A 12,449-nucleotide genomic window follows, 5' to 3' on the forward strand; every position below is an offset into this window, starting at 1 on the left:
TTCTCGGACGAATTTTGGTCACATTCTGCGCAGCACAAGTTTCCGCCATCTTGAAAATCACCATAGCAACGCGACGCTGAATTTAAACGAAATAGTGTCATAATACACAGTGTCATTATGTACAGTTTTGCAACAGTTTTGTGAGTTTTGTGAATTCAATACAAAAAAAATCTTTTTTATAATGCCGTCGTGTTTGTTTAAAAAGTGTAAAAATACATCACGAAATAACAAAAATGTAAGATATTTTTCATTTCCAAAAAATCAAGAGATGATTGCGAAATGGAAAATATTTTGTAAAAAAAATATCAATCCAAACAATGATATGTATATAATACTGACAGGTGATAAATGAAATTTAAAAAATAAAAAAAAATATAAAATATAATAAAATTGATAAAATACATTATTTAAAATTTGTTTACCTAGCTCGGGTTTGTTCTCAATATTTTTATTCTTCACAATACAAAGATCGATCGTTCTTTGTTGGGCTATTACTTAACTATAACCCTATGAAGTCTCGGAAATTGAAATCTGATGCAATTCCAATGGAATTTGTAGAGGACAATGCAACAACTGGTGGAGAAGGATCTGAGTATGTATAGAAATATACTTCCATTTATGTGAATAGATTTATTGTTTCAAGCGATGGTATTCATAATGTTTAAATAATATTGCTATCTTCCACACAATATATTGAATATACTTTGTAACGGCAGGGCCGTTACTACGGCAAAATATATCTACGATAATATATCCGCCTCGTTTACTCTACCCTACTCTACCTATCCCGCTTGCACAACCAACGCGCACGCTCTCTCGCTCGCGCGCATGCCACACGCACCGTCCCGCTCACGTTAGGCGCGCTATCTCGCTTGGCATGCGCTCTCGCTCTCGACTCGCCCTCTCTCTCTCTCACGGACCCCACACGGAATCGACCCCACTCCCGGGCCGACAGTATAGTGGGAGGCCCCGGCCGGGTATATAAGCCCGGCCGCCCGAGGCATCGAGACAAGATCCTGTCCCGACATCCAGCTCCCGACACCGACCTGACCAGCACCTACTACCTCCTCGGGCTAAGGTTTCACTTAGCCCAGTCGGGTTTCGCCGACTCCTGTCACCACTCCTCGGCAGTGTGACCAGAAACAGGTCCCGCGGCTCACGGCTCAGCAATGGAGGGGATAACGCACACAAGCGCGAATCGCGTACATGTGCGCTCTGCGCTTCGGTTAGTTTCGGAGAGTAGAGAAGAACAGACATATGTTTCCGTCTTCTTCTCACTTTCTACCGAGCTGGCAACGATGGTTGTGTTCCGATATTCACTGCCAGTACTGAAAATCTATAGTCCACGTCACGTGCACTATAGATTTTCAGTACTGGCAGTGAATATTGGAACGCAGCCGAAAGCAATGTTGATTGCTTGGCTTATTACATACGATAGCGTTAAATGTTTTTCTGACTCGTGAACTTTTTATTATGCATATATGTATATATATATATAAAATATTTTTTTGTTATGCTATATTAGTATAGTATTGGCTATAGTTTATAAGTTTTATTGTGATATAGTAAAAGTAATATATTTACATATAAGGACATATGCAATTTTTTAATTACTTTATATTACTTTAATAATTACTTTATTAATTATTTACACAAATATGTGTTTGTGTAAGATTATAAATATTACAATAATATAAGAACAAAGAGTGAATGGACTTTCATACCACCCATGAGGTCCCACTAATGGCGCGTTAGATTTTTTTATTACATGGATCTTTGCCTGGAGCCCTATTGTACCACATTTTATTCATGTCTTATATAGAAATAATATATTTTACATATCTACTTTATCTTATATCTTATGTGATATCTTTTACGGACAAAATACATGGATGATAAAATTCAAAAAATAAATCTTTCATCAATTAAAATAAATTTTTCCTTTAGACTACCGATATTATTTTTAATGATATTTACCTGAAATATTGTCCAATATGTTCATTGTTTTTCTCGAGCAGATTTCTGCTTGTGTTTACAAATAAATTTACAGCCTGTCGTGTCCGCTCGTCTCGATATGCCCAAATCAGCTGACAAAGTATTTTTTTCTTGTTATTGTCTCGGAACAATTTCGTTGTTTTTAAACATGTAGAATAGGCTCATGTCCTTTATAGACATAATATATTTTACATATCTACTTTATCTTATACCTTATGTGATATCTTTTACGGACAAGATTCGCGGATGATAAAATTTATGGAACTATTCCAATTGTAAGTCTCAAATTTATTTATATTTTTATCTGTTATATTTATATATTTATATTACATTCTTCATTGTATTTATTCATTATATTTATTCATTATATTTATTCATTGTATTTATTCATTATATATATATATATATATATATATATATATATATATATATATATATATATTTCATTCTTAGAGTCTTTGTTGTTGACAATTCTATATAGAAATGTGTGATACATTAAAAAAGAAACCTAAGCGAAGCTTTTCAGAAGCTTGGCTTAGTGATGATCGATTTAAATTTTGGATACGCAAAGTATCATTTGACGATAGCCTTTTCCATTGTATTATATGTAATAAAAATTTTTCGTGCGGTTTATCGCACGTTATAAGACATGCGGATTCTGCGTGTCATAAAGAAAATGCATCATTATTAAATAATAACAATATAAGTTCAAATACAATAATACGAAAACGTTTTAAACAACAATGGTTAGAGATCGATTTGTTTAAGCCATGGCTACTCGAAGTATCAGATGACGTTAACTCATTTTTCTGCGCGTTTTGTAATATATCTGTTATTAATATATCTGTTGGTGGATTGTCTCGAATCTATCGTCACGCAGAATCCAAGCAACATATTATAAAATGTAAAGAAAATGAAACAAACAAATCCAGTGAAGATATGAATGTGAACGAATCACTTTTGTCATTTGAAGAGCGAAAGAAATCAGCAGAAATTCGCTATGCCGCGTTAATTGCTGATAAAAATATTTCGCATCGAACGGCAAAAGATATTCTTACTCTTTTTCAAGAAATAGGAAAAGATTTTAATGTTTTGAAAAATATGAGTATGGGCCAAACAAAATGTACAAGTATAATTTCAAATGTGTTATGTCCGATTGAGACGGATCGTATAGTTAACAGCATTCAAAACATTAAATTTTCAATTTTTATTGATGAAACATCTGATATTTCAAATGAAAAATGGATGACGTTTCTTGTTCGGTATGTTGATTCGAAAACATTACACATTCGCTCGCAATTAGTAAAATTAATTAATATTGATGCGAGAGACTGCAGCGCAGAAAAATTGTTTAATGCTTTTAAAGCTGAAATGTGGAAATTGAATATTCCATTTTTAAATATTGTTGCTTTATCATGTGACAATGCATCCGTAATGACGGGAAAACATCTTTCATTTAAAAAAAAGCTGAAAGAGATGTGTAAAAATTTAATTACACTTCCATGTCCTTGTCATTCCACTGCATTAGTTGCGCATGCCGCATGCGCTAAAATACCGGATTATTGCGAGGAATTTAAAAAAAAAATCGTGAATTTTATTAACGGTAGTCCAAAACGTTCGGCAATTTATCAAGAGTTCTGTGAATGTTTTCAGCAAATAAACCTAAAAATTTTAAAGTTGTCTGATACACGGTGGCTTTCTCATCATTCATGTGTTGAAAGACTTCTTGAGTCTTGGGATACTATCAAGTTATTTCTGAATGAAATTACCATAAGCGAAAGAACAAAGTCTGGAACATATTTATTATCTATGATGCAAAATCTAGATATAAAAGCCTATTTCTTATTTTTACAGCATATTTTAAATTTTTTAAATTCATTTAATGCATTTTTCCAAGCTGTAGAAACTAGAATACATTTATTGCAGCCAAAGTCAGTAGAACTTTTAACCACAGTTTGCAAACATTTTTTAAAGTCAGAGCATTTGAATAATTTATGTGATAATATTAAATTTGATGAAAAGGAGAATCAAAAATTGTTAGAAGAAGTTTCTTTAGGATCTGAATGTGAAGACTACCTCGATGAATTAATGAAGGAAGAACATACAGATATAGTTGCAAATGTTCGAAAGAATTGTTTGCAATTTTATGTAACTGCCGCCGAGGAAATTTATAAAAGATTACCAATTAATGATAAATTTTTATCAAAATTAAAAGTTTTCGAACATAACCTAGTATTATTAGATATTGATAGAGAAACATCATTCAATGATGTTTCTTTTATCGCTGAAACTCTTGGCGGGTTTGACGAAAACAGTTTGAAGAAAGAATGGCTTACTTTACATCTAGATTTTACAATAACAGAAAAGGAAAAGCTATTAAAATTAAGCTTTGATGATATGTGGAAACAAATTTTACAAAGTCAGTATTCCACTAATATTGATAAATATCCCAATCTCAAACGTCTTTTGAATGCTGTTAGATCACTTCCAAATTCGAATGCCGATCCAGAAAGAATGTTTTCTGTTTTAACAGATTTAAAAACAAAAAAACGAAATAAACTTTCGTCTTCCTCTATAAATGCTATTTGTGTTTTGAAATCAGCATTGAAAGCAAGAAAAGAAACCATTCTAAACATGGAGATTGATGAGAAGCATTTATCTCTCATGTCGTCGGACAAATTATATAACACTCCTCCTAAAAAACAAAAAAGCAGTCTTACATTATATGCTGCAGATATTTGTGATATTGCTGGTCCCTCAACATCTACCGATATGCAATAATAATGTTCAGAAGATAATGACTTATATTTTATGGCCATTATTATTCATATAATATAATATAATAAAAATTCTTGCTTTACTTATTTTCTTGTAAAAATATCACATGTCGGTAATAGATATTATGTCTCCAAAAGACACCATATTTGTAAAAGGCGCGTCTAAAAATTTTCATGTCTGTAATAGACATTATGTTTGCAAAAGACATAATAAAGTAAATATGTAAAAAAATATTATGTTTACAAGAGACATCAATAAAATGTGGTACAATAGGGCTCCAGGCGAAGATCCACATAATAAAAAAATCTAACGCGCCATTAGTGGACCCTCATAGGTGGTGTGGAAATCCATTCACTCTTTGTTCTTATATTATTGTAATATTTATAATTTTACACAAATATATATTTATGTAAATAATTAATAAAGTAATTATTAAAGTAAAGAAATAAGAAATCGCATATGTCCTTACACGTAAATATATCACTTTTACCATATCATAATAAATAATAAAACTTAATATAGCATAACGAAAAAATGTTTTATATAACTATGTATATATATACATATATATACATAATAAAAAGTTCACGAGTCGGAAAAGCATTTAACGCTCTCGTATGTAATAAGCCAAGCGCCAAGCGATCAACATTGCCTTCGTTGCCAGCTCGGTAGAAAGTGAGAAGAAGACGGAAAACATATGTCTGTTCTTCTCTACTCTCCGAAACTAACCGAAGCGCAGAGCGCACATGTACGCGGTTCGCGCTTGTGTGCGTTATCCCCTCCATTGCTGAGCCGTGAGCCGCGGGACCTGTTTCTGGTCACACTGCTCCTCGGGCTAGGGTTTCGCCGACTCCTAACACCTATCCGGGCTGAGGTTTCGCCCAGCCCTACCGGGTTTCGTCGGTTTCCGTTGCCAAGGCTGGACCCGACGTGACACTCGGGCCTGTCGGCAATATCAAACTACCTAGCCTGACCATAGTAATAAGCCACTTGTAGATACCGCGCCGTAATCTTAAGACCGTTAGCTATAAGCCCGCTCGGTCTAACCGCGCCGTAGTAATAGGCCTGTCCGCTAAAACTAAGCCTGCTAGTTCTAACCACGCCGTAACCTTAAGCTCGCCTGTACATAAAACCGCGCTATAGAGATTAAGCCGCGTCCACTTTGCGCTACCGCCGCGTACCGCCTTGCGTTTCTCGTCGCGTACCGCTTCGCGCCCGCCGCTTTGCACGACCGCGGCACATCGCTCCGCGCCTGACACCAGCTCTCTGCCTACCGCACGCTGATCGACATCGCCTGGCCCTGCACGCTACTTTGTACATATCTCTGTCTAAATAAACTATCTTTTCTACTTATACTGTGTTTTCGTAAGCTTGAGTCTCCCCTCCTCTCGAACCCGGACACCGACGAGCCGATTCGAGCGTCGAGCGAGGTGACCGCGTTACAACTTTCAGGAACAGATGTGAGAGAATGTACACACGTTGCTACAGACTGTATTGCATCGAGCTCTAAGAGTTTTGCGATATCAATGCTTACAAGTGAAACCGCATTAAACTTCACGAATGAAGGAGCATCATGTTCTGCGATTCAAATCGCATCGAACTCTGAGACTTGTGATACATCAAGCTCTGCGAATCCAGTTGCATCATGCTCTACAAGCAGTGATAACTTTAGTATGTTCTTCTATTATGATTTCTTTGTTGGTTAAATTTCTATTATTTAATTAAATTTTTAGTAAAGTTTTATTTATTAATTTTTATATCTCCTCATCATCAATACAAGTTCTTTTCAATGAAGATGACATACAGAAATTGATACGGGAAAATGCAGACTTGGTTCACCAAAATGAGATTCTTCAAAACGAAGTTCTTCAATTGGATCAGATTAATAAACAGCATGAGAAAGAGATAAAGAATATTAATAAACGACACGAGCAAGAGATCAAGAACAAATTGCAAGAGATGCTAAGCCCCTTTTTCATACCTGGACAAGTAACCTTCTAATGAATCCCATGCAGAAAATAACCCGGTGGTCTTCAGAGGATATTGCAGCTGCAATATCATTGAGAAGCGTAAACCCGAAAGCTTACAAATATTTGCGAAAAACCAAAAAAATTCCTCTTCCAGCACTGTCAACTCTCCGAAAGTGGGTAGCATCATTCAACATTGATGCAGGAATTCTTAATGACGTCATGCTGATCATGAAATATAAAGATAAAAATATGACAGAGTTGGAGAAGGCAACAGTAATTTGTTTCGACGAAATTCATTTGTCAAATCAAATGGCGATTGAAAAAGGCAGGAGAGAGTTATTAGTCCTCATAAAAAATGTCAAGTCGTTGTAGCTCGTGGTTTATTTAAAAAATGAAAACAGCCTGTCTTCTACGATTTCGATCAAGATCTCACCAAAGAATTATTATTTAAAATAATTGTCTAATTGTATAATAGTGGCTATACTGTGTTCGGAATGACCTGTGATCTAGGACTATCAAATTGTAATGCGGTCACCTCGCTCAACGCTAGGATCGGCTCGTCGGTGTCCGGGTTCGAAAGGAGGGGAGACTCAAGCTTACGAGAAGTATAGGTAGGAAAGATAGTTTATTTAGATAGAGATAGATATGTACAGAGTAGCGTGCAGGGCCAGGCGATGTCGGTCAGCGTGCGGTAGGCAGAGAGCTGATGTCAGGCACGGGGCGGTGCGCAGCGAACGTGCAAAGCGGCGGGCGCGAAGCGGTAAGCGGCGAGAAACGCAAGGCGGCATGCGGCGGTAGCGCAAAGTGGACGCGGCTTAATCTCTACGGCGGTTTTTATTTACAGGCGAGCTTAAGATTACGGCGCGGTTATAACTAGCAAGCTCTTAGGACTAGCAGGCTTATTTCTAGGGGACTTATCAGTAACACGCTTATTACTAGCGCGATTAGAACTAGCGAACTTATAGCTAACGGGCTTAAGACAACGGCGCGATATCTACAGGCGACTTATCAATTAGGGTCAGGCTAGGTAGTTCGGTATTGCCGGCAGGCCCGAGTGTCACGTTGAGTCCGGCCTTGGCAACGGAAACCGGCAAAACCCGGTAGGGCTGAGCGAAACCTCAACCCGGATTGGTGGTAGGAGCCGGCGAAACCCGACAGAGCTAAATGAAACTTTAGCCCGAGGAGCGGTGACAGGAGTCGGCGAAACCCGACTAGGCTAAACGAAGTCTTAGCCCAAGGAGCGGTGACAGGAGTCGGTGAAACCCGACTGGGCTAAGCGAAGCCTTAGCCCGAGGTAGTAGGTACTGGTCAGATCGGTGTCGGGAGCTGGATGTCGGGACAGGATCTGGTCTCGATGTCTCGGTCGGCCGGGCTTATATACCCGGCCGGGGCCTCCCACTATGCTGTCGGTCCTGGAGTGGGGTCGATTCCGTGTGGGGACCGCGAGAGAGATAGGGTAAGTCGAGAGCGAGAGCGCAGGCCAAGCGAGATTGCGCGCCTAGCGCGAGCGGGACGGTGCGTGTGGCATGCGAGCGAGCGAGAGAGCGTGCGCGGTGGTTGTGCAAACAGAGGATAGGCGGAGCAGGATAGAGTAAACGAGGCGGATGTATTGCAACAGATTTATTTATGTACGCGCCGGTAATAACGGCTGTGGCGTTACAAAATCAAAATTTAATAAAACAATTAAAATTAATATAATGAAAAATGAGGATGAAACATACTTTGAACATCCATGTGATGAAAATGTAAAAGTCCACGTTTTTATCGATGCTTCTCATTTAATGAAATTACTTCAAAATCATTTTTTGGATTCCGGATTACATGTAAATAAGCATTTTGTGACTTCAGCGGCCTTGAAAAGGTTACTTGAAATTAATAATGGGGATTTGAAAATTGCATTCAAGCTGTCGCGTATTCATTTAGATGTCCAAGGAATGCAACGATGTTAATAAATGTTAAACTTGCAACCCAGATTTTCTCTGCGATAATTACATCTGCAATTGAATGGTGCAGTTCACGAGGATTTATGGATCATTATCCAGAATGGATTGCAACTGCTACATTCTTAAAAATGTTCAACAATTGGTTGAACATTTTTAATAGTGTTTGTAAATACGGAAATCATCCTGGACGAAATGGATATGGTGTTGATCTTATGCAGCAAAATAATATTGTGGCCAAAGTAACATCAACAATTAAACATATGAAAGTTAGTAGTCGACAGACTTTGCTTCCTTTTCAAAAAGGAATTCCCATATGTAATTCGTCATTACGAAACCTGTATTATGATTTAAAGAAGAAATTCAATTCAGAAATGTCATATGTAATTACAAGTCGATTGAACCAAGACGTAGTAGAAAATCTTTTCGCGATCAATGGGAGCAGCAAACGATAGGCCCACGGCATTAGATATTCGCTACAGACTTCGGTGGTACATATTGAGGAAGCATTCAACGGACTTCTTCACATAAGGAAGCAATACCATCGCTCATGACTCAACCATGGACGAAATGTGTCTCACTAGCGGCATTGATTTTGACTCAAATGTAATGTCACCGACCGACGATGATGTTGAGTTTAACATTGGTAATGTCACCAATTTCCAAGATTTACCTGATGATCGTGAAGCAAATACTTTTTATGAAGAAACTGATTGTGGTAAGTTTATACAGGGTGACCCATTTTAACTTAGGCAGCCAAATAACTCGAAAAATAAGCACACTACGAAAAAATGTTTAGAATCAAAATTTTGTCATTTCGAGGGGGACGTACAATGACGTTAAAATGAGCCCCCCCACCCCTTCCTCTGGGCGGTGAGGGGGGGCAAGTTTGAAATCTTAAATGGGAACCCCTATTTTTTATTGCATATTCGGAATCTTTGGCTAAAAACACATACAATTTGTCTGAAACATTTTTCTCGATTCATGATAGATGGCGCTGTAATCGACGAAATTCAATTTCTTCGATTTCTCTTACTGAGAACCCATGCTTACGATTCTGCAATAAATTAACAATAAAAATACCACGTTTTCATTGTTAATACTCGAAATTAGTCTTAAAACAAACTTCTCATTATTTTTTATTACTCATTAATTACTTCTCAAGAAACTGCTTTTAGCGTAACCTGCCCTTTAGGCAACTTGAATGGTGCAAAGTACCGAGACATTTTGGACTTTCCATCTGATGGAGTTCCTCTAAGTATCCCTCCAAAATTTTGTCCATTTAGTGCCAAAGTCACAAGTGTTTATGTATTTTTTTAACATTTGTACTCTGATAAAATTCTGGTAAAATGGCAAATTATACGCCTACAGAAGTAGTCGATATTCTTATAACCTTTGGCGAATGTGGTAGAAATTACAGACTTACTGCCCGTACTTATGCGGAGCGATTCCCAAATCGCCGCCATCCTACTGATCAACAAATTATAAACATTGAAAGGAGATCTCGTAATAATCCACTTCATCGCGAAAGGCGAAGGAATAGACTTCATAATAATAATGACCCTAGATTGCTCGCAGTTTTGGCTATGGAGAAGTTTGTTTTAAGACTAATTTCGAGTATTAACAATGAAAACGTGGTATTTTTATTGTTAATTTATTGCAGAATCGTAAGCATGGGTTCTCAGTAAGAGAAATCGAAGAAATTGAATTTCGTCGATTACAGCGCCATCTATCATGAATCGAGAAAAATGTTTCAGACAAATTGTATGTGTTTTTAGCCAAAGATTCCGAATATGCAATAAAAAATAGGGGTTCCCATTTAAGATTTCAAACTTGCCCCCCCTCACCGCCCAGGGGAAGGGGTGGGGGGGCTCATTTTAACGTCATTGTACGTCCCCCTCGAAATGACAAAATTTTGATTCTAAACATTTTTTCGTAGTGTGCTTATTTTTCGAGTTATTTGGCTGCCTAAGTTAAAATGGGTCACCCTGTATATTAATCTCAGATAGCAATTTGTTAACAAATTGTCGCCAAATTGGCATCAAATTCGCTCAAAACTTGGTAACAAATCCAGTGCCATCTGTGTCCGCATTAAGCTTGTGTTTTGGTGACAAAGCTTGTTGACATAACCTGACAGCAAATTGACGGCAAAAACCGAGCAAAGCTTGACATGATTTGACGCCAAATTGATGGCAAAAATCGACCAAGATCTGCGCAAGACAATCTGATAGCAGATTGTCAGCAAAAACCGAACAAATTCTGCAGCTTTTGGCCATTCATATAAAAGTATATATTTAAATAGATTTAAAGCCTTAACCCTAAGTAACAAAATGATGATAAGTTTTGGTCATAAAATGACCATTAGATAATTAGACATTATATAAAATCATATATTAATATGTTAAAACATATAAGTAAATTCAAATAACTTAATTTATAAAATTAAGGATCTTTTTGGACAGAAATTGTTTTGAATAAGTGAAAATCGAACAATTATCTGTCCGATTTGCCAAAAATCAATTCAATATCTGAATTTCCTGTATAAGAATTATGTCAAAAATTGAACTGATAGAAATATATATATTTATAATATTATTAGCATTTTATAGGCTTTATATACACTCATGATAAGAATTTGAATACGGGTATAGATAATGAATAACGCGCCGCATAGCGATAAGCGACTGAACTATTTTATAATACTTTGTAATAAGCTGCAGATTTTGTTCGATTTTTGCTGCCAATTTGCCATCAAATTGCGCACTCTAGATCCTGCTCAGTTTTTGCCGACAATCTGATGTCAGTCATGTCAGCAAGCTTTGCTCGGTTTCTGCTGCCAATTTGCTGTGTAGTTATGTTAGCAAGCTTTGCTTGATTCTTGCCGGCAATCTGCCAGCTTAATCGGTAATAACAACTCTTGTACCAAATTTGTAGCCTTTTTGCTGACAATAATTTGTAGCAAGCACTTGGCAATATCTGTTAGAACAGACCTGGCTGACTGGGAATGATAATCAGTACACTTTCATTATTAAGTATTAAGATAATGTAATTATAATTAAGTAATTATATTAATAAGTAATTTATTTATATTAAGATAATTGTAATGTAATTGTAATGTAATTGTAATGTAATTTTATTCTAATTAAATTGTATTTTTAATTAAAATGTTTATTGATAGTTTATTGAATAGTTTATTGGTAGTTTATGGTAGTTTATAGTAATTTATGATAGTTTATGGTAGTTTATGGTAGTCTATAGTATTTTATAATGGTTTATGGTAGTGTATGGTAGTTTATAGTAATTTATGATAGTTTATAGTAGTTTATGGTAGTTTATGGTAGTTTAATTACATTGTAAGCATACTGATGTACTGTTATAAAAGAAATTTCAATTATATATAATTATAGCCTTATATACTTTGTAATTATTATAATTATTAATTGTGATCGTATTATTAATTAGCAACGTGAGCAATCGAGTCCCATTCATATAAATGAATAATGAAATCATTGTAAATAAATTGAAATTTGAAATTGTCAAAAAGTGTTTTTCCGATATAATATATTATATGCATGTTTTGCTTCACATCTTTTCTTTCAGAGCCAAGTAGTAGTAGTAATTTAATTATTCTCCTACTTCTGAAGAACTGAATTTATTGAGCTAAGTAGAAAATTTAGAAGAAGTTGTGAACATCGTAGAAAATGAAAGCCTAAAATACATTGCGGATTATGCCGCTTTTAAATTTATAAATAAATATAAAAATTTA

This window comes from Polyergus mexicanus, unplaced genomic scaffold, assembly GCF_030449975.1.
Source record: "Polyergus mexicanus isolate NDT 795.1 unplaced genomic scaffold, iyPolMexi1.0 SCAF_6, whole genome shotgun sequence".
Classification (NCBI taxonomy): Eukaryota; Metazoa; Arthropoda; class Insecta; order Hymenoptera; family Formicidae; genus Polyergus; species Polyergus mexicanus.